This window comes from Eubalaena glacialis, chromosome 11 (genome assembly GCF_028564815.1).
Source record: "Eubalaena glacialis isolate mEubGla1 chromosome 11, mEubGla1.1.hap2.+ XY, whole genome shotgun sequence".
Lineage (NCBI taxonomy): Eukaryota > Metazoa > Chordata > Mammalia > Artiodactyla > Balaenidae > Eubalaena > Eubalaena glacialis.
In genome coordinates, this window is record NC_083726.1 from 48,793,781 (window position 1) to 48,816,267 (window position 22,487).

Genomic DNA, 22,487 nt, shown 5'->3' on the forward strand with positions numbered 1-22,487 from the left:
TTTTTAATGAAATGAATTTCTTTTATTGAGAAAAAAAGAGACAGTAATAAAAGCTGTATGAGTGGTGCCAACCAAAAAACTCAAGAGCGCTGAGAAAGAGCAGTTTTTTTGTTTTTTTTTTAGTTTTTTGAATTTTTTTTTTAATTTTTGAATTTTATTTTTTTGTACAGCAGGTTCTTATTAGTCATCAATTTTATACACATCAGTGTATACATGTCAATCCCAATCGCCCAATTCATCCCACCACCACCCCCACCCCCCCACCACTTTCCTCCCTTGGTGTCCATACGTTTGTTCTCTACATCTGTGTCTCTATTTCTGCCCTGCAAACTGGTTCATCTGTACCATTTTTCTAGGTTCCACATATATGCGTTAATATATGATATTTGTTTTTCTCTTTCTGACTTACTTCACTCTGTATGACAGTCTTGAGATACATCCACGTCTCAACAAATGCCCAATTTCGTTCCATTTTATGGCTGAGTAATATTCCATTGTATATATGTACCACATCTTCTTTATCCATTCGTCTGTTGATGGGCATTTACGTTGCTTCCATGACCTGGCTACTGTAAATAGTGCTGCAATGAACACTGAGGTGCATGTGTCTTTTTAAATTATGGTTTTCTCTGGATATATGCCCAGTAGTGGGATTGCTGGGTCATATGGTAATTCTGTTTTTAGTTTTTTAAGGAACCTCCATACTGTTCTCCATAGTGGCTGTATCAATTTACATTCCCACCAACAGTGCAAGAGGCTTCCCTTTTCTCCACACCCTCTCCAGCATTTGTTGTTTGTAGACTTTCTGATGATGCCCATTCTAACTGGTGTGAGGTGATACCTCATTGTAGTTTTGATTTGCATTTCTCTAATAATTAGTGATGTTGAGCAGCTTTTCAGTGCTTCTTGGCCATCTCTATGTCTTCTTTGGAGAGATGTCTATTTAGGTCTTCTGCCCATTTTTGGATTGGGTTATTTCTTTTTTAAATATTGAGCTGCATGAACTGTTTATATATTTTGGAGATTAATCCTTTGTCTGTTGATTCGCCAGCAAATATTTTCTCCCATTCTGAGGGTTGTCTTTTCGTCTTGTTTATGGTTTCCTTTGCTGTGCAAAAGCTTTGAAGTTTCATTAGGTCCCATTTGTTTATTTTTGTTTTTACTTCCATTACTCTAGGAGGTGGATCAAAAAACATCTTGCTGTGATTTATGTCAAAGAGTGTTCTTCCTATGCTTTCCTGTAACAGTTTTATAGTGTCCGGTCTTACATTTAGGTCTCTAATCCATTTTGAGTTTATTTTTGTGTATGGTGTTAGGGAGTGTTCTAATTTCATTCTTTTACATGTAGCTGTCCAGTTTTCCCAGCACCACTTACTGAAGAGACTGTCTTTTCTCCATTGTATATCCTTGGCTCCTTTGTCATAGATTAGTTGACCATAGGTGAGTGGGTTTATCTCTGGGCTTTCTATCTTGTTCCATTGATCTATGTTTCTGTTTTTGTGCCAGTACCATATTGTCTTGATTACTGTAGCTTTATAGTATAGTCTGAAGTCACGGAGTCTGATTCCTCCAGCTCCATTTTTTCCCCTCAAGACTGCTTTGGCTATTCGGGGTCTTTTGTGTCTCCATACAAATTTTAAGATATTTTGTTCTAGTTCCATAAAAAATGCCATTGGTAATTTGATAGGGATTGCATTGAATCTGTAGATTGCTTTGGGTAGTATAGTCATTTTCACAATATTGATTCTTCCAATCCAAGAACATGGTATATCTCTCCATCTGTTGGCATCATCTTTTATTTCTTTCATCAGTGCCTTATAGTTTTCTGCATACAGATCTTTTGTCTCCCTAGGTAGGCTTATTCCTAGGTATTTTATTCTTTTTGTTGCAGTGGTAAATGGGAGTGTTTCCTTAATTTCTCTTTCAGATTCTTCATCATCAGTGTATAGGAACGCAAGAGATTTCTGTGCATTAATTTTGTATCCTACAACTTTACCAAATTCATTGATTAGCTCTAGTAGTTTTCTGGTGGCATCTTTAGGATTCTCTATGTATAGTATCATGTCATCTGCAAACAGTGACAGTCTTACTTCTTCTTTTGCAATTTGTATTCCTTTTATTTGTTTTTCTTCTCTGATTGCCATGGCTAGGACTTCCAAAACTGTGTTGAACAATAGTGGCAAGATTGGACATCCTTGTCTTGTTCTTGATCTTAGAGGAAATGCTTTCAGTGTTTCACCATTGAAAATGATGTTTCCTGTGGGTTTGTCGTATATGGCCTTTATTATGGTGAGGTAGGTTCCCTCTATGCCCACTTTCTGGACAGTTTTTATCATAAATGGGTGTTGAATTTTGTCAAAAGCTTCTTCTTCATCTATGAGATGATCATATGGTTTTTATTCTTCAATTTGTTAATATGCTGTATCACATTGATTGATTTGCGTATATTGAAGAATCCTTGCATCCCTGGGATAAATCCCACTTGATCATGGTGTATGATCCTTTTAATGTGTTGTGGATTCTGTTTGCTAGTATTTTGTTGAGGATTTTTGCATCTATATTCATCAGTGATATTGGTCTGTAATTTTCTTTTTTTGTAGTATCTTAGTCTGGTTTTGGTATCAGGGTGATGGTGGCCTCATAGAATGAGTTTGGGAGTGTTCCTTCCTCTGCAATTTTTTGGAAGAGTTTGAGAAGGATGGGTGTTAGCTCTTCTCTAAATGTTTGATGGAATTCACCTATGAGGCTATCTGGTCCTGGACTTTTGTTTGCTGGAAGATTTTTAATCACAGTTTCAATTTCATTACTTGTGATAGGTCTGTTCATATTTTCTATTTCTTCCTGGTTCAGTCTTGGAAGGTTATACCTTTCTAAGAATTTGTCCATTTCTTCCAGGTTGTCCATTTTATTGGCATAGAGTTGCTTGCAGTAGTCTCTTAGGATGCTTTGTATTTCTGTGGTGTCTGTTGTAACTTCTCCTTTTTCATTTCTAATTGTATTGATTTGAGTCCTCTCCCTCTTTTTCTTGATGAGTCTGGCTAATAGTTTATCAATTTTGTTTATCTTCTTAAAGAACCAGCTTTTAGTTTTATTGATCTTTGCTACTGTTTTTTTGCTTCTATGTCATTTATTTCTGCTCTCATCTTTATGATTTCTTTCCTCCTACTGACTTTGGGTTTTCTTTGTTCTTCTTTGTCTAGCTCCTGTAGGTGTAAGGTTACATTGTTTATTTGAGATTTTTCTTGTTTCTTGAGGTAGGATTGTATAGCTATAAACTTCCCTCTTAGAACTGCTTTTGCTGCATCCCATAGGTTTTGGATCGTCGTGTTTTCATTGTCATTTGTCTCTGGGTATTTTTTGATTTCCTCTTTGATTTCTTCAGTGATCTCTTGGTTATTTAGTAACGTATTGTTCAGCCTCCATGTGTTTGTGTTTTTTACGTTTTTCCCCCTGTAATTCATTTCTAATCTCATAGCATTGTGGTCAGAAAAGATGCTTGATATGATTTCAATTTTCTTTAATTTACTGAGGCTTCATTTGTGACCCAAGATGTGATCTATCCTGGACAATGTTCTGTGCGCACTTGAGAAGAAAGTGTAATCTGCTGTTTTTGGATGGAATGTCCTATAAATATAAATTAAATCTATCTGGTCTATTGTGTCATTTAAAGCTTCTGTTTCCTTATTTATTTTCATTTTGGATGATGTGTCCATTGGTGTAAGTGAAGTGTTAAAGTCTCCCACTATTACTGTGTTACTCTCGATTTCCTCTTTTATAGCTGTTAGCAGTTGCCTTATGTATTCAGGTGCTCCTATGTTGGGTGCATATATATTTATAATTGTTATATCTTCTTCTTGGATTGATCCCTTGATCATTATGTAGTGTCCATCCTTGTCTCTTGTAACATTCTTTATTTTAAGGTCTATTTTATCTGGTATGACTATTGCTACTCCAGCTTTCTTTTGATTTCCATTTGCATGGAATATCTTTTTCCATCCCCTCACTTTCAGTCTGAATGTGTCCCTAGGTTTCAAGTGGGTCTCTTGTAGACAGCATATAGATGGGTCTTGTTTTTGTATCCATTCAGCAAGCCTGTGTCTTTTGGTTGGAGCATTTAAATTCACGTTTAAGGTTTATTATCGATATGTATGTTCCTATGACCATTTTCTTAATTGTTTTGGGTTTGTTTTTGTAGGTCCTTTTCTTTTCTTGTGTTTCCCACTTAGAGAAGTTCCTTTAGCATTTGTTGTAGAGCTGGTTTGGTGGTGCTGAATTCTCTTAGCTTTTGCTTGCCTGTAAAGCTTTTGATTTCTCCATCGAATCTGAATGAGATCCTTGCCGGGTAATCTTGGTTGTAGGTTCTTCCCTTTCATCACTTTAAGTATATCATGCCACTCGCTTCTGGCTTGTGGAGTTTCTGCTGAGAAATCAGCTGTTAACCTTATGGGAGTTCCCTTGTATGTTATTTGTCGTTTTTCCCTTGCTGCTTTCAATAATTTTTCTTTGTCTTTAATTTTTGCCAATTTACTATGTGTCCTGTCGTGTTTCTCCTTGGGTTTATCCTGTATGGGACTCTCTGCGCTTCCTGGACTTGGGTGGCTATTTCCTTTCCCATGTTAGGGAATTTTTCGACTCCAGTCTCTTCAAATATTTTCTCGGGTCCTTTCTCTCTGTCTTCTCCTTCTGGGACCCCTATAATGTGAATGTTGTTGCGCTTAATGTTGTCCCAGAGGTCTCTTAGGCTGTCTTCATTTCTTTTCATTCTTTTTTCTTTATTCTGTTCCGCAGCAGTGAATTCCACCATTCTGTCTTCCAGGTCACTTATCCGTTCTTCTGCCTCAGTTATTCTGCTATTGATTCCTTCTAGTGTAGTTTTCATTTCAGTTATTGTATTCTTCATCTCTGTTTGTTTGTTCTTTAATTCTTCTAGGTCTTTGTTAAACATTTCTTGCATCTTCTTTTTTTTTTTTTTTTTTTTTTAAAAATCAAGCATTTCTCTTTTTTTTTTTCCACACACACACACACACACACACACACACTGTATTTTATTTTTACAAGAGATAAATAGACTGACATCTTGCATCTTCTTGATCTTAGCCTCCACTGTTTTTCCAAGGTCCTGAATCATCTTCACTATCATTATTCTGAAGTCTTTTTCTGGAAGGTTGCCTATCTCCACTTCATTTAGTTGTTTTTCTGGGGTTTTATCTTGTTCCTTCATCTGGTACATAGCCCTCTGCCTTTTCATCTTGTCTCTCTTTCTGTGAATGTGATTCTTGTTCCACAGGCTGCAGGACTGTAGTTCTTCTTGCTTCTGCTGTCTGCCCTCCAAATAGTCTCATTTTAATCTATATATTAACTTCAGTTAACAAATATGATTGATACCCAAAATGAACATTTCCAAAACCGTGAACCCACACACAAACAAAATTTTTCGTTCTGGACTTATAACCTGTATATAAAATCAGCGGTTCAGCCAGGTGTTTGCTTACACCCCTTGTGAGCTGCTGCTACACCCCACATTAGGGTGGGCAGCAACCCACTGCCTTTTCCTTAGCTCAGCGTTTTTTTCCTCCAGAAGCTTAACATACATCATGCTTTGCCTCTGGCTTATAAAGCTGTCCAGCTAATTCTACCATAAATCATTTCTCTTATGTGATGTTTGTCTAGCTCTCTCTCTTAAGAGATTTTAGCCAATTAACTAAGAAAAATCTCTCTTCCTCTTTTTATTTGTTCCTCTCATAAGCATCCCACAACCCCTATCTTGAAATGAGTTTATTCATAGTAAATGTGATTAAGAGAAGTGAGAGTGATCCATCTATACCCCTATATCAAGGAAAAGCTTTGAAATGAAGTTAAACATACAAAAGAATCAGTGTGCCAACATATAAAGCTCTTGAAAATATTAAAAATCCTGTCAGAAACTCTCTCTCACCTTCAGATCTTTTTTTTCTTTTTTCTAATTTTTAAAATTGTGGTAAAATACATATAAAATTTACCATCTTACCTATTTTTAAGCATACAGTTTAGTAGTGTTAAATACATTCAATATTGTGCAACCAATCTCAAGGACTTTTTCATCTTGCAGAAATGAAACTCTATACCCATTAAATAACAACTCATTTCCCCTCTGCCCAAATCCTGGCAACCACCATTCTACTTTCTGTTTTCATGAGTTTGACTATTCTAAATACCTCATATAACTGAGACTGTACACTATTTATGTTTGTGCCTGTCTTGTCTCACTTAGCATAATGTCTTCACAGTTCATCCATGCTGTAACATGTGTCAGAATTCCTTTCCTTTTTAAGACTGAAAAATATTCCACTGAATATATACCAACACTTGCTAATCCATCCGTCTGTCAATGGACATTTATCTACGTTCTGGCTATTGGAATAATGCTGCTATGAACATGGATGCACAAATATCTCTCCGAGACCCTGCTTTCAATTATTTTGGTTACATACCCAGAAGTGGTACTGCTGAATCATATGGTAGTTCTATTTTTAATTTTTTGAGAAACTTCCATACTGTTTTCCACAGTATATCTTTTTTAGAGAAATGTCTATTCAAGTCCTTTGCCCATTTTTGAATCAGGTTGTTCTTTTGTTGTTGACTTTTAGTATAAGTTCTCTATATATTCTGGATATTAATCCCTTATCAAATATATGATTTGCAAATATTTTCTCCCATTCTGTGGTTGCCTTTTTCACTCTGTTGATAGTATCTTTTGGAGTAAAAAAATTTTTTTTCATTAAGTCCAATTTGTCTACTTTTGCTTTGGTGCCTGTGCTTTTGGTGTCACATCCAAGAAAGCATTGCCAAATCCATGTTGTGAACCTTTTGTCCTATGTTTTCTTCTAAGAATCTCATTGTTTTATGTCTTATATTTAGGTCTTTGATCCAATTTGAGTTAATGTTTGTATATGGTGTTAGGTAAAGGTCCAAGTTCATCTTTTGCATGCAGATATCCAGTTGTCCCAGAAGCATTTGTTGAAGACTCCTTTCCCCAATGAATGGTCTTTGTACCCTTTTCAAAACTTATCTGACCACATATGTGAGGGTTTATTTCTGGGTTCTCTATTCTATTCCACTGGTCTATATGTCTGTATTTATGCCAGTACCACACTGTTTTGATTATGTGGCTTTGTAGTAAGTTTTGAAATCAAGAATTGTGAGTAATCCAGTTTGAAGACTGTTTTGCCTATCCAGGGTCCCGAGATTCCATATGAATTTCAGGATAGGTTTTCCTGTTTTTGAAAAAAACATCATTGGGATTTTGACAGGTATTGCAATGAATCTGTAAATCTCTTTGCATAGGACTGATATTTTAATAATATTTTATCTTCTAATCCATGAATATGGGATGTGTTTATTTATGTCTTCTTTGATTTCTTCAGCAGTATTTTGCAGTTTTCATTGTGTACGTTTTTTAATTCCTAAGTATTCTATTCCTTTTGATGCCACTGTAAAAGGAACTATTTTTGTAATTTCCTTTTCAGGTCGTTCATTGTGAATGTACAGAAATGCAACTAACTTTTACATTTTGACTTTGTATCCTGCTACTTAGCTGAATTCATTTATTAGTTCTGAAAGTATTTTTTGTGTGGAATCTTTAGGGTTTCCCACATATAAGATCATCTCACCTGCAAACAGATTATTTTACTTCTTTCTTCTCAATTTGGATAACTTTTATTTCTTTTTCTTGCCTAAGTGCTCTGGCTAGAACTTCCACTACCATGTTAAATAAAAGTTGTGAAAGTGGGCATCCTTGCCTTGTTCCTGATCTTAGGGGAAAAGCTTTCAGTCTTTTACTATTGAGAATGATGTCTGCTGTGGGTTTTTCATATATAGCTTTCATTATATTGAGGTGGTTTCCATCTATTCCTAGTTTATTTTAATGCTTTTATCATGAAAAGGTGTTGAATTTTGTCAAATGCTTTTTCTGCATCAATTGAGATGATTATGTGTTTTTTTCCTTCATTCTGTTAATGTGGTGTATTACACTGATCAATTTTCATGTTGTACCATCCTTGCATTCCAAAAAGAAATCCCACGTTACCATGGTATATAATCCCTTTATTATGTGGATGAAATCAGTTTGCTAGCATTTTGTTGAAGATTTCTGAATCAATGTTTACAAGAGATATTGGTCTATAGTTTTCTTTTCTTGTAATGTCTTTGTCTGACTTTGTTAGCAGGGTAATGCTGGCCTCATAGAATGAATTAGGAAGTGTTCTCTCCTCTTCAATATTTTGGAAAAGTTTGACAGGGACTGATAGTAGTTCTTTAACTAGCAGAATTCACTGGTGAAGCCAGGTCTTTTCTTTTCTTTCTTTTTTTTTAAAATATTTATTTATTTGGCTGTACTGCATCTTAGCTGCAGCACATGGGATCTTTTAGTTACGGCATGTGGGATCTTTTTTAGTTGCAGCATGTGAACTCTTAGTTGTGACATGGAGACTCTTAGTTGCGGCATGTGGGATCCAGTTCCCTGACGAGGGACTGAACCCGGGTCCCCTGCATTGGGAGCGTGGAGTCTTAGCCACTGGACCACCAGCGAAGTCCCAAGCCAGGGCTTTTCTACTCAGAGATTTTTTTATTACTGATTCAATCTCCTTACCTTATAGGTCTATTGTGATTTAGCCTTGGTAGGTTTTGTATTTCTAGGAATTTGTCCATTTCATCTAGGTTCTTCAATTCGTTGGCATACAATTGTTCATAGTACTCTCTTATAATCCTTTTTATTTCAGTAGACTTGATAGTGATGTCACCACTTCCACTTCTGATTTTAGTAATTTGAGTCTTTCCTCCTTTTTTCTTAGTCCACCTAGCCAAAAATTTGTCAATTTTGTTGATGTTTTCAAAGAACAAGCTTTTGGTTCACTGACTGTTTTTCTATTCTCTATTTCCTTTCTCTCTCCTTTAATCTTTATTATTTCCTTCCTTCTGCTAGCTTTGGTTTTAGTTTGTTCTTTTTCTAGTTCCTTAAGTTATAAAGCTAGAGATCTTTCTTATTTTTTTAACATAAGCATTTATAACTACAAAAATCCCCTTAGCACTGCTTTCATTGTGTCCTATAAGTTTTGGCGTGCTGTTTTCATTTTCTTTTGTCTCTAAGTATTTTCTAATTTCCCTTGTGATTTCTTCTTTGATTGGTTGTTTAAAAGTATGTTGTTTACAGACTTACTAGAGAATGGACTTGAGGATATGGGGAGGGGGAAGGGTAAGCTGTGACAAAGTGAGAGAGTGGCATGGACATATATACACTACCAAACGTAAAACAGATAGCTAGTGGGAAGCAGCCGCATAGCACAGGGAGATCAGCTCGGTGCTTTGTGACCACCTAGAGGGGTGGCATAGGGAGGGTGGGAGGGAGGGAGATGCAAGAGGGAAGAGATATGGGAACATATGTATATGTATAACTGATTCACTTTGTTATAAAGCAGAAACTAACACACCATTGTAAAGCAATTATATACGCCAATAAAGATGGTAAAAAAAAGAAAAAAGTATGTTGTTTAATTCCCCCAGTTTTGTGAATTTTCCAGTTTTCCTTCTGTTGTTGATTTCTAACTTCATCCTCTTGTAGTTGGAGATGATACTTTGTATGCTATCTATCTTTTAAAATCTTTTGAGACTTAATTTGTGGCCTAACATGTGGTGTATCCCGGAAAATGTTACAACAATATGAGCTTTTAGACTAATAATATTTTTCCTTTAAATGTATTAATCTTTTAAGTCATGTAGAAAATAAAAAGTTATAAATCTTTGTTACAATAGTACTAGCTTTTATAATTCCCTTTGTATTTACCTTTATTGAGATCTTTATTTCTCCACACAACTTCTAGTTACTGTCTAGTGTCCTTTCGTTTCACCTTGCAGAACTCTTGTGCATTTCTTGCAGGGCAGGTCTAGTGGTAATGAACTCCCTCAGCTTTTGTTTACCTGGGGATGTCTTAATTTCTCACTTACTTTTGAAGGACAGTTTTGCCAGATAATAGGATTCTTGATGAACAGACTGTTTTTCTTTTAGCACTTTGAATATAGCAGCCCACTGCCACCTGGCCTCCGAAGTTTCTGATGAGCAATATGCTAATAATCTTACTGAGAATCCCTTGTATGTGACGATTAGCTTTCTTCTTGCTGCTTTTAAGATTCCTGGTCTTTGTCTTTTGGAAGGTTGATTATAATGTGTCTTGCTCTATGTCTCTTTGACTTAATCTTGCTTGGAGTGCAATGAGCTCCTTGGATGTTTATGTTCATGTCTTTCATCAAATTTGGGAAGTTTTTAACCATTATTTCTTAAAAAGTTCTCTCTGCTCCTTTCTCTCTCTCTCTTCTCTTTCTAGGACTCCCACAATATACAGCTTTCAATATGCTGAGGTGGTTCCATATTTTAGATTCCACATATAAGTGATATCATATGGGATTTATCTTTCTCTTTTTGATTTACTTCACTTAGTATGATAATCTCTAGGTTCATCCACGATGCTGCAAATGGCATTATGTCATTCTTTTTTATGGCTGAGTAGTATGCCATTGTGCATATATACCACACCTTCTTTATCTATTCATCTGTCGATGGACATTTAGGTTGCTTACATGTCTTGGTTATTGTAAATAGTGCTGCTCTGATCATTGGGGTTCATGTATCTTTTTGAATTAGAGTTTTCTCTGGATATACAGCCAGGAGTGAGATTGCTGGATCATATAAGGGTGCCAGTCTTTTAAATTTCCTGGAAGTCACTTTAGCAGGTGGGGGAGGGGCTTGCAACAATAGGGTATGTGCAACAACAATAGCTGCCCACCTCTCTGTCTGCACCTCTCTGACCAGAAGCAGCAATCTCTGATCCAGGTACAGATCCTTGATATTTGGAGAAGAGGGTACTTTCTGCCTCTGCTGGCTCCAAAAGCTGTGTGAGAGCTGCACAAAGGTGGCAGCAGAGAATGGCTGCAATTTTACATCTGAGCCTTTTCCTGACAGTTGCAAGTCTTCAACAGCTCCAAGTTCCAAAATAGTTACATCAGATTCTGCCACTGTATTTGTTATCTAGGTGGGGAGACAGACTCCTGATGCCTTCTACTCCATCTTCCCAGAATCCTCTCCAGGCCTGTTTTTGGGGATCAGTATATATTCAGTTTCATTGTTTTAAATTACTTTATTAGCAGTGCCAGAGTGCTGTGACGTTTTTGCTTGCTTTTTACTGCTTTCAGTGCAAATATACACATAGCAGTTATATCAGGAATTACAAGAATTTATGTGCCTCATTTAAAAGGATACTTTCTGTAAGAAAATACATTCTGAGTTCCAAACAACTGATATACCACAGCACTCCTGGAACGAACACAACCCAATGGACTGAGGATATCTTGTCTTGACTTTGGAACATGAATGCCTCAGATATCCACTTTGGTTTCTTCTGACTAGTGGAAGGCTTAGAACTGAAAGGTGATTGGGAAGTAGTGAGAGGGAAGAGGTAGTTTCAGCCACTATATAGAGCTATAATCTTGTTGTAACATGGATGTTTTTCTATAAAACAGGTATATATATATATATCATCAACTATGAGTTTATACTCAAGAAGAATACAATTTTACCAGGAAAATTATCAAAAAGCTAAAAATTACAGTAAATACAGTCTATTAACACCTTATTTTTTATAGCAAACTGATTTTAAAGCCCCTACTTTATACCAGACATAGATTCACTTGGATTATCTCAATCCATACAACCACCCTATGAGGTAGGTACTATCATTATTTCTTTGTAGCAAATGAGGAAACCAAGGCTTGAAGAGGCTAGGTAGCTTTTCCAAGGTTAACAGCTGATAAGAAGAAGTATCACTTAGTATGATAATCTCTAGGTTCATCCACGATGCTGCAAATGGCAGCGATGGCACGATGCCAGAATTAAATCCAGATCTGACTACAAAGCCCAAGTTCTTATTAATTAATATATGTAAAAAGCTTAAAACAGAGCTCAGCATATAGTAAGCATGTAGTAAATGCAAGCTATTGAAATGGTAACAATACATTATTATAAAACAATACTGTATGCCTTTGGCACTCAGTCAAAATTTCTATGCCTAAAATTTCTCATTTATAAGATTAGGACACCTATTTCACAGAGTTATTGTGAAAACCAAATAAATTCTGGCTATAAAGGCATTTAGAAAAATATACAGTGTTTAGAAAGACAGGCATTATTATATCACCGCTACATGTAAAATCCTGTCTCTTATATCACAAAGAAGGCTTTTGCACTGTAAGTACAAAAGCCTACAATTTAAGCGCCATCCTCATAACAAGAGTTACATTAATAAATTTAGTAAAGTTGTCCTAAATTATTCCAATATGATTCTTGCAGAATGACAAGCAAAGAGAACACTGAACTCTATTCACTAGCATGATTATAAATCTGTTGCTCAGGAAGGTATATTTGCTCTTTCAGTTCACTAGCACGGAGGGTGAATTTGGCTTATACTACAGTAGTTCTGTTCAAATACAGCCAGGACAGAATATCTATAGTTAGAAGCATAGCAATATAACTCTATATTTTGGGCACAGCTAACTGCCATATTTAATTTTATTAAGACAATCAAGAGAATAGCATTCAAAAACCTTGTTCTTTGTGTAAGTGGTCTGGTTGATTGTTTTTAAACTATTTGGGTAGGTCTTTTTTTTTTTATTGATATACCTTAGTTTTCTGTTTATTTTTAACACTGCTAAGGATTTTTTATTATTTATATTACTCTAAGAAAGAGAAGTTAAAAAAAAAAGGCTAAGGAGGGAGATTCTCAGTATATTCTGCTAGTCACTAAACCAGAGCCATTCTGTAAAAAGTAAGGATACATGCAACATAGTTTCCTTGGTTAGCTGAAATTTAAAAATATATATGTACACAGTAAACCAAAAAGTACCCAAGTATTTTTAAGCATCTATCCATGAATATGGTTGTATCTGCATACCTCTAAATAGATTTTCTTCCTTTAAGTTTTTTATTCTACTAAGGGCAGTGTTGGTGAACCACTTTGCAATTCACAACCCTCCATGAACTCCCCCTTTTTTTAACTCTCAAAAATATCAATTACATTACTTACAAATCACTTCAATATCTGGTACTTTATTTTCTGGAAACTCTTTATGTCTAATCTAAATTCCTTGTACTGCAATTTAAACCAGATTCCTCTCATTTTTGTTTTTTCTGTAAGAGACAAGTAAAACCAGGATGATCAAGAAAGATTAAGCACATGCTTATGTATATTTAAACTGCCATCAATTCATTTTCCTATGGATAAATCTAAAATATTAATAAAGAAACATTTCTTTATTTTAGACAGTTTTTGAATTAAGCTAACAAAAGCTTACTTAGTAAATAAAAATGATTGTAAACAGCTATCAATATTAAGGAGAGAATAAAAAATGAGTTCATTCATTTCTCCATCTATACATTAAAGCATTCAACAACTATTTTCTGAGTACCAACTCTCTTTGCCAGGCACTGAGTTAAATGTTAAAGAAATAAAGAGGACATACACATTCCCTGATTCTAAGGAGCTTACTGTTTAGTGAGGGAGGCAGACAAGCAAAGGAATACATGGCAGAGTTACAGATCCATGTATCCATGTGCCAGTGCCATCAGAACATTTAACTCAGAGCAGAAGGAAAGAGAAGTGATCAAGGAGCCTGAAAGACAGATGGGAGTTTTCTACGGCAAGGGCAATCCAAATGAGGAAGAGTGCATACTAAAGCACAGAAACCTAAAAGAACATGGCAGCCTCCAGAACCAAATAGTTCCTTTTAGTTGGAATGTATGGTATGCATGGGAAAATAGTAGGAGATAGGCAGGAAGGTAGGCTCATGCCATTTCATGAAGCGCCAGTTTGCACTGCTGAGGACAGTTCACATTTTCCCTTACAATCTTAAAGACACCACTAATGTCCTACCAAAATACTTTACTATAGAAGCATAAAGTCTAGAATATATACAAGGAGAACATCTAATTCCTAAGAATAAAATTAATGGTGTTTTACTATGATGCCTAACGTCTAACCTACAAGTCACAGCATCTATCTATAAACATAAACATTCTCCCAACAGTATCCAGACCTGCAGTGAGTGTCATTATAAGATGATGACCTGAACCTCGGATTCCCTTCTTTCATTTCTGGAAAATGTTACCCACTTTAACCTCATATTTCACACTGAATTTGACAAAGTCACTTTCAATCATGCATTTGGGTTTTTAGAACAGAAATCCAAGAATCTGTATGTATATCTTTATCTACCATCTATATTTCTATCAATCAAGAAGTGTGTGTGTGTGCGTGTGTGTGTGTGTTTAGCAAATACTGAGAAAATGGTACTAAAATGGCTTATGACACAAAACACAACTTTTACCTTTAATAACACCAGTCATAATTCAATCCTGGAATCATCTATAATCTTGGAACATACTCATACCAAGAAACACTGGTGATGAAATTTACACAATTAAATCTGGGTGCCCATAATCTCTGCCCTAAGATATAAAAACAGACATACAGATGTGCAAACCCAGCAGATGAGTTACACTCTGCCTTAGCTAATTCAATAATGTAATCAGTACCAATGGCAACAATCCCAGCACCTTAAATCACAGGAAAAAACATCATCAGCCTTGGGAACTCCCAAAGAAAGTCTTAGTTTAAGTGCTCTATGTTGCAATATAAAAATATGTACAAGAAAATCAAGTACTGTCCTCCAGCAACATCAAGGGGTGAACAATCTATATGACAGATCATGTAGCTCTCTCTACTAAAAATTCACAGATTGCACCACAGAAAGAAGACACATGATTGTAAGGTAGCAGTAAAAAAGTATATGCATTCTCCAGAAAGCATTTATCATTAACTCTGAAAACTGGAATACATATATTTGATCTTATGGAGATAGTGCCTTCAGTTTTCTGTAAGTATTATACATCAGAATTCCATGTTTGTATTTTTCAACTCGGTTATTATTTCTACATATTATTCTTACAACTGTGTCAAATTAAGCCAATGATTGCTTAACCCTCTTAATAAACCTCTAGTTTATAAATTTACTAATAGACACTAGTCCCCTAGCAGGGACTGAACCCTAGCATAATAACTATTTAACTTATGAGGTTTTACTAACCTGACCAACAATAAAAGGTAAAATCCAAATATGAATTTTACAATGTTTTTCTTAGTATGATACACCTAATAGTTCCTAAAAACCATTTGGCTTTATGGCTTTATTCTTTAAAACAACAAAACACTAAATGCAAGCCACTCGAACTTCAATTTCATGTTAAATGAATATACAAATTATTCAATATCAATCCAACTACAAACATCAATAAAACACTACAAGACATACAAGAAAATCTCTAGGCAACTTCAAATTTTATATAATACACTTAGCCTAGAGCTAAATAAATATTAATGAAGAATAACAGAAAAGTAAACAAAAAGATTAATTTTCAAAACTGAATACACCGGTGTATGAGAAGAATATACCATAAATCTGTATTTTCAAACTCAGGTGGTTATCATGCTAGTTACTAGACTCTTATTAACAGTCTAAATATTGACTGTGTGTATATAAAATGTACACACACATTCAATTTGCTCAAAATACACTAAGCCAAATGCCAAGCAACTCTAAAAAAAATCCTCAAAACAAACTGCTTCATGAATAGGTCACTCATGACTTTCTGCACTTGTCTCAATCTAAAATGCTCTTAAATTCTCTAAGGAAAATAAGCTTGATAATTTATTTTCTACTTTTAGAGCAATGCATTCAAAATTACTGCTACAATCTAGCATTAAACTCACCTAACTCAAGTACCCCACTAATAAAAATGTTTGATGTGTGTGTTTTCTAACATTCCCCACCCTCACAAAATACAAGAAAAAAAGAGTTAACCAGAAATATTTACATCAGAGTAAATATTTGATGAACTGTTTGGGGCCATTAATAAGCACTGCTTAAAGAATATTTAATGACAAAGAAAATGTTCATGGTATAAAAAGTTAAGCAGAAAAAAAAGACAAAACTGTTCCTTTTAAAATGCAATATGGTATTCAGGATTGGATCCTGGAACAGAAAAGGACATTAGTGAAAAAACTGGAAAAAATCCAAATAAAGTCTGTAGTTTAGTTAATAAAATTATACCAGTGTTAATTTCTTAGTTTTGACAAGTATACTCTAGTTATATAAGATTAATATTAGGGAAAGCTGAATAAAGGATATATGAGAATCTCTGTACTACCTTTGCAACTTTTCTGTGATTCTAAAATTGTTCTGAAAAAAAATTTTATTTTAAAAATTACTTTGCATGCCCAGTAGCAAGTTTGAGAGGATTCTCATTTTAAAAAATAACACACTTACTTTTCTCTCTCCCACTCCTAAACAAAATACATAAACCTCGAAAAAAAAGACTAGACGAAAACATATTAAAATGTTAACAGTGGTTCACTCGGTAGTAGGATGAAAAGCATTTTTCTCTTCATATTTTCTATAGTGTGAATTGCTTTTATAATCAACAATAAATTGTTAACTAAAGAATATACAAATCAATACTTTATTAAAGGTTTCTTCAGAAAGAAAAGCTATAAATGTCTAAGCAGAGCCCAAAGGCAGACAACATATAAAACAGGTTAGGGCAGAGTGTGAAGAACACAGCGGCCAAGAGAAACCGCCAGGAGAACCTAAGTAGGCAAAACCTAATTAGTAAATGCTGGAAACCTGACAATACACGAACTTAACATCTACTCTTAGGCTAAAGGTGCTCACAGTCAGCAATGTTATGCTCAGAATTCGTGACTTAGGGGAATGTCCCAAAAGTCCCCCTAACACTAGGAATTTATGGGATACGTACCCTGGGTTTATTCCAAACAAAAATAATGCAGCTGGACATGCACAACTGCCCAGTGAGAGCTTCTTGAAATACATCAGGATGACAGTGTGTTCTCTAAATTTTTCTACTTTTTTCTTCTCTAACACCTCCCTACAACCTATGCCCATGCTCAGTCTTTAGCCCAAAGACCTAAAATGGTACTCTGTTGTCATTTAGCAACAGGGGTAGAGACCATTAGAACAAGAGAATCAAATACTATTTCAGATGTCTGACAGGTGAGTATCACAAAAGTTTTTCAATACTTTCAGGGCAAAATATGCTGACAACCTCATTCAACCATAAGAGGGGAAAATTTAATCAACAACAAATGTTCCCCAATCAAAATAAAAAAATACATTTGTCCCTTAAAGAAAGTGTCAGTGGAATCAGACAGAATGAATTTTGATAAAGAACCTCTTCCAAGGGACTTCTCTGGCAGTCCAGTGGTTAAGACTTCGCCTTCCAACGCAGGGGATGTGGGTTCAATCCCTGGTTGGGGAGCTAAGATCCCACATGCCTTGCAGCCAGAAAAACAAAACAAAACATAAAACAGAAGTAATACTGTAACAAATTCATTAAAGACTTTAAAAATGGTCCACATCAAAAAAAAAAAATCTTAAAAAAAAAAAAAAAGAACCTCTTCCAAGTTGTAATCAGGGTGATTTGTGTGTGTCGGGCTGTCTACCCCTCCTGAAACAGTGCTATGTGGCCTGTTCTGGGTTTTGTGTTGTTTTTTAAAGATAGATTTTAATTTTTACTTTATTTATGGTCACCCTCATTCTCAGTTGATAGCAGTTCCTAGAGTTGTCACTTAATAAATATGTATGTGCTTTTTTTTTGTTTGTTTGTTTATTCTTTTGAATCCTGGACTCTGTAATCAGATACCCATGCCTATTAAGAACAGGTGCAAAATGAGGCCCTCTACTGAGATCACATAATATTTTACGTTCAAGAACATGGTCTTTACTTCATGAGCTTCTTTTTTTTTTTTTTTTTTAAAGTTTAATTTTATTTATTTATTTATGGCTGTGTTGGGTCTTCGTTTCTGTGCGAGGGCTTTCTCCAGTTGTGGCAAGTAGGGGCCACTCTTCATCGCGGTGCGCGGGCCTCTCACTATCGCAGCCTCTCTTGTTGCGGAGCACAGGCTCCAGACGCGCAGGCTCAGTAATTGTGGCTCACGGGCCTAGTTGCTCCGCGGCATGTGGGATCTTCCCAGACCAGGGCTCGAACCCGTGTGCCCTGCATTGGCAGGCAGATTCTCAACCACTGCGCCACCAGGGAAGCCCCTTCATGAGCTTCTTAACAGCAATTGTAAGCATCACAAGCCTCCTCTGCTTACTTTCCAGTTCTTGGTCATGTTTAAGAAAGTAGAGGCTACCAAATAAGTGATTCTCAGGAATGGAGACTATAATATTATCACTGTTATTACTTCTAATACCAATGAAGATATATACTGTTTTCATCAAAACCGAGACACAACTCATTTTAAGACTTGATATTTTATATCCCACCAAGAAACAGAAATGGTTAATTAAACTATGACATGCCACCGACTGTAAGATACACCCAAATTTCAGTGAATAAAATTGGAAAATCAATGAAATATAGTCAACGAAGACTATCAACTTATTACAAATAACAGTAATGAAAGGATGTTTCAAATATCTTTTCTTTGCTCCTTCCTATACACTAGAAGATAGTTACAATCAAGTAACAGGATTTGAGTGTCCAAGACCCAATATTGTTTTGAGCCATGATAAATATTTGTCTAGAGAACAATCCTGTATTGTAGACTGCTGGGAACTATTTTCTCCATCTTCGAATGGGGAAATTAAGGAAAAAAATTAATTAAGATTTTACTGGAAGCCAAATTTAGAATTCTTAGTGTCCCTATCTACAACTTTAACAAAGACAATATGCACTCTATCCCTAAAGGTTTCATGGTTTGTTTTCCTTCAGATTTACCTTGATCTTAAACTCAGGATATCAAGCATCCATGGTAAAGGAAATTCTGAAGAGCTATATTCAAAAGTACAGCTAAGGTCACTGGGGCTATTCCCTCTGAGCACAACGTATGATAAAATAGAATTTGAAAGCAATGATGAGAATATCTCCTTTCTTTTTTTAAGACACATGTGGAGAAAACAAATCTCTACAGAAAACAGCCAGAAATTCTAAGATGTTTTACTCTGTACCACTTTCAAATGTTTCTTCACCAGCATGAAAGCTGGCTGAAAAGCTATCTACCTTAAATCCTCTTTAAAAAACAAGCAGGGACTTCCCTAGTGGCGCAGTGGTTAAGACTAGTGCTCCCAATGCAGGGGACCCAGGTTCGATCCCTGGTCAAGGAACTAGACCCTGCCACATGCATGCCACAACCAAGAGCTTGCATGCCACAACTAAGGAGCCGGCAAGCTGCAACTAAAACCTGGCACAACCAAATAAATAAATAAAAAATAAAACACAAACCAAACTCCCACCCACCCACCCCCCCAAAAAAAACAATGAACTTAATCAATTCAACAGTTAGCTACAAAGAATATTAGTCTCATATTCTTGTTAAAGCCTTAAAATTTTTAATTTTCCATGTGCAAATTCCAAATTTGAATTCTCTGTAACTATTAACCCTGCTAAATAGAAGGTAGAATGTGACTAAGACAAGATTTTAATCTTCATATAATGGACAGATGGCCTACAACAGCTCTGCTATCTAAATGTATTTTAAAATGCCACATTAGAATCTAAAATAATGCTTCATTTTAAGCACTCTAAATTCCTCCAGTAGAAGGCAGTATCAATCTCTGATAATGCCAGCAAGGCAGCATGATACAGTAAAAATATCATGAGCTTTAGAACCAGACAGAGCTGAGTTCTTAACATCTCTGAATCTATGTTTCCCCACAGGCAAGTTAAAAACACCACCACCTACCTCATATGACTGTTACAGGTTTGGAGGCTGTTGAAGAAATCTGGGGTCCGAATTAGAGTAGTGAGCAATGAAGATGGAGAAAGAAGGATGGATTAGAGCAATACTCAGAAGTAAGCATCAATAACACCTGATAACTGATTAGACTGGGAAGAAAAGCAGAAGTCAAGGAGCATACCTACATTTTCCATTTAGGTAACAGTCCATTCATAGAGCTAGAAAACATAAGAAGGACACAAGGTTTAGAGAAGCACATGAGCTCAATTTTGAACGTACTGTGATGCCTGTCAGATATCCAAGTGGAAATGCTCAAAAGACAAACAGAAATACAAGTATGGAGGTGAAAGAAAGATCTGAATTGGAGATAAGGATCTAGGAATCATCAGCTTATGGATGCAAGGCACAGGACAAGATGAGATTGCCCAGTGAGAAGAAAAGACCTAGAGAAACTCAGAAACACCAACATTTAAGGAAACTGCAGAGGAAGAGAAGCCCACAAAGGAGACTGGAGAGGTACTGTCCAAGAAACAGGAAGAAAATCACCAAGAGTGTGGTATCACAGGGGCCTAGAGAAGACAATGATTCAAGGTGAGATGGGATACAAAGAACAGTCTAATCTCAATAAGGTAAGACCGCAGAAACCATGGTAAGTTAGTATGGAGAAGATAATATTTAGCAGTAAGGAAGAGTAAGTCAGCTGTCTTAAAATTTCTGTTTTACGGAATAATGGACTTGAGCTGGACCAAACCACAGACATCTATGAAAATAAAATAGATTTCCGTCTATCTAACAAAGAATTGATTTCCCTTTAAATGCTGAGTTCTCAATCACTACCCATGTTCAGTAGATTCCACTACTGGTTAAGAAGCTGGATGAGATGACTTGAGTTTCTTTCAATTGAAGTAAATTTCAAGAACTAAACTAAATCTGAAATACTTTGCATTAAGAAGAACAAAGGGAAAGACATAAGAAAAAAAGCTTTTAAATACTTAGAAATATAAAGTAATGGTTCTATAAAAATTTAAAAACCATATTCAAATAATTCTAAGTAAAATACATAGACAAGATAAAGGAAGGAAAATGAGACAGAGATAAACCCAATGAATGAGCAAGACAGGAAACCCACTCGTCATTTTTTGCCCATTTCAAAGTCATTTATAATTTTTCCTGACAAAATCTTGCATGGCTCCCCCTATTCCCCTGAAAGTAAAATTAAAGACTTTTTAATGGCTGGCCTACAAGGTCCTAAATACTTTGTTATTGTTTTCTGCCCTTCTGGCTCCAGTGGTGATCACAGGTACTTCACACTCGGCTCCAGCCACACTGGCCCCCTGGCTGTTTCTGCATACACTAAGTACGCTGCTACCTCAAGTCCTCTGCAATCGTTGTTCCATCTGGAAAACTCTTCTGCCAAATACCCACATAGCTTGCTCCCTCATTTGTTTCATGTCTTTGCTCACAAATCAATTTTTAGAGGACTTCCCTGAGCACTCTACAGAAAACACATAAACTTTTACCCCACAATGGTAACCCCTTTTCCTCTACACTGCTATGTTATTCTCCAAATGAGTTATTACCAGCTGGCATGCTATATATTAATTTATTCTTTGATTCCTGTCTCTACGCCAAAGCCAGAACAAACTATAAACTCTATGTTGTCTTCACTGCTGTATCCCCAATGTCTAGAGAGTGCCATACATGTGTTAAATGCTCAAATAGTTTTAGTTGAATGAATAAATACCATATTACTGGATAATGTTTCAAATTAGCAACATACATACTGATACATTTTGCCCCTGAATTTCTACAATATTAAAACACATCAATAAAACTACAAATAAATAATCTCGTATTTCCACTAGTTAATACATTACTTAATAGTTTTTTTCTACCAGTTTTATTGAGATATAAATGACTGCAGCATGTATAAGTTTAAAATGTATGGCATAATGATTTGATTTATATCATGAAATGATTACCACAATAAATTTAGTGAACATCCACCTTCTCACAGATACAAATAAAAGAAAAAAAATTTTTTTCTCCTTGAAATGAGAACTCTTAGGATTTACTCTCTTAACTTTCACGTATGACATTCAGCAGTGTTAATTATATTTATCACTTTGCACATTACATCCCTAGTACTTATCTTCTAACTGAAAGTTTGTACATTTTGGCTACCTTCATCCTTTAAAATAGAGCTTAAAATTATCACTTAGATTTGCGTAAACACTGACAGCTATTTCAGGAAAAATGCTTTGAATTTAGCATATAATACCAGAAGATTTCTCTGAGAAGCAATGCTATCATGTGGCTGTCAAAGTGGGAAAGTATACTCACAAGATTTACGTGGCATCAGCTGTCTTCCTTTTCATCCTACATAGGTTCAAAGACTGCCATCTAGATTGTAGTTATTATAGATGTGATGCCTAAAGAGTCTATCTGGGCAAGTCAATTGCCTAAAAGTCACTATCCAAGCTGTATCAATTCCCTCAAGCTAGGTCACTCCTTGAAGTTCCTGCAGTCTTGGTATGGGCCTACTCGAAGGAGAATACTCTAGGACCAAGACTACTGTTTATATTGAGTTTCTGATCCTAAACCCCTCCCTAAGCTATTAATTTTTAACCTTAAAAGGTTCCTAATATTAAC

At 35.7% G+C, this 22,487-nt stretch overlaps 1 protein-coding gene across 2 annotated transcripts in view; it reads right to left on the reverse strand.

Annotated features, from left to right (window-relative positions):
* Positions 1-22,487, reverse strand: part of FRS2 (fibroblast growth factor receptor substrate 2) — a 112,964-nt gene that overhangs the window by 12,215 nt on the left and 78,262 nt on the right. The window lies entirely within an intron of this gene.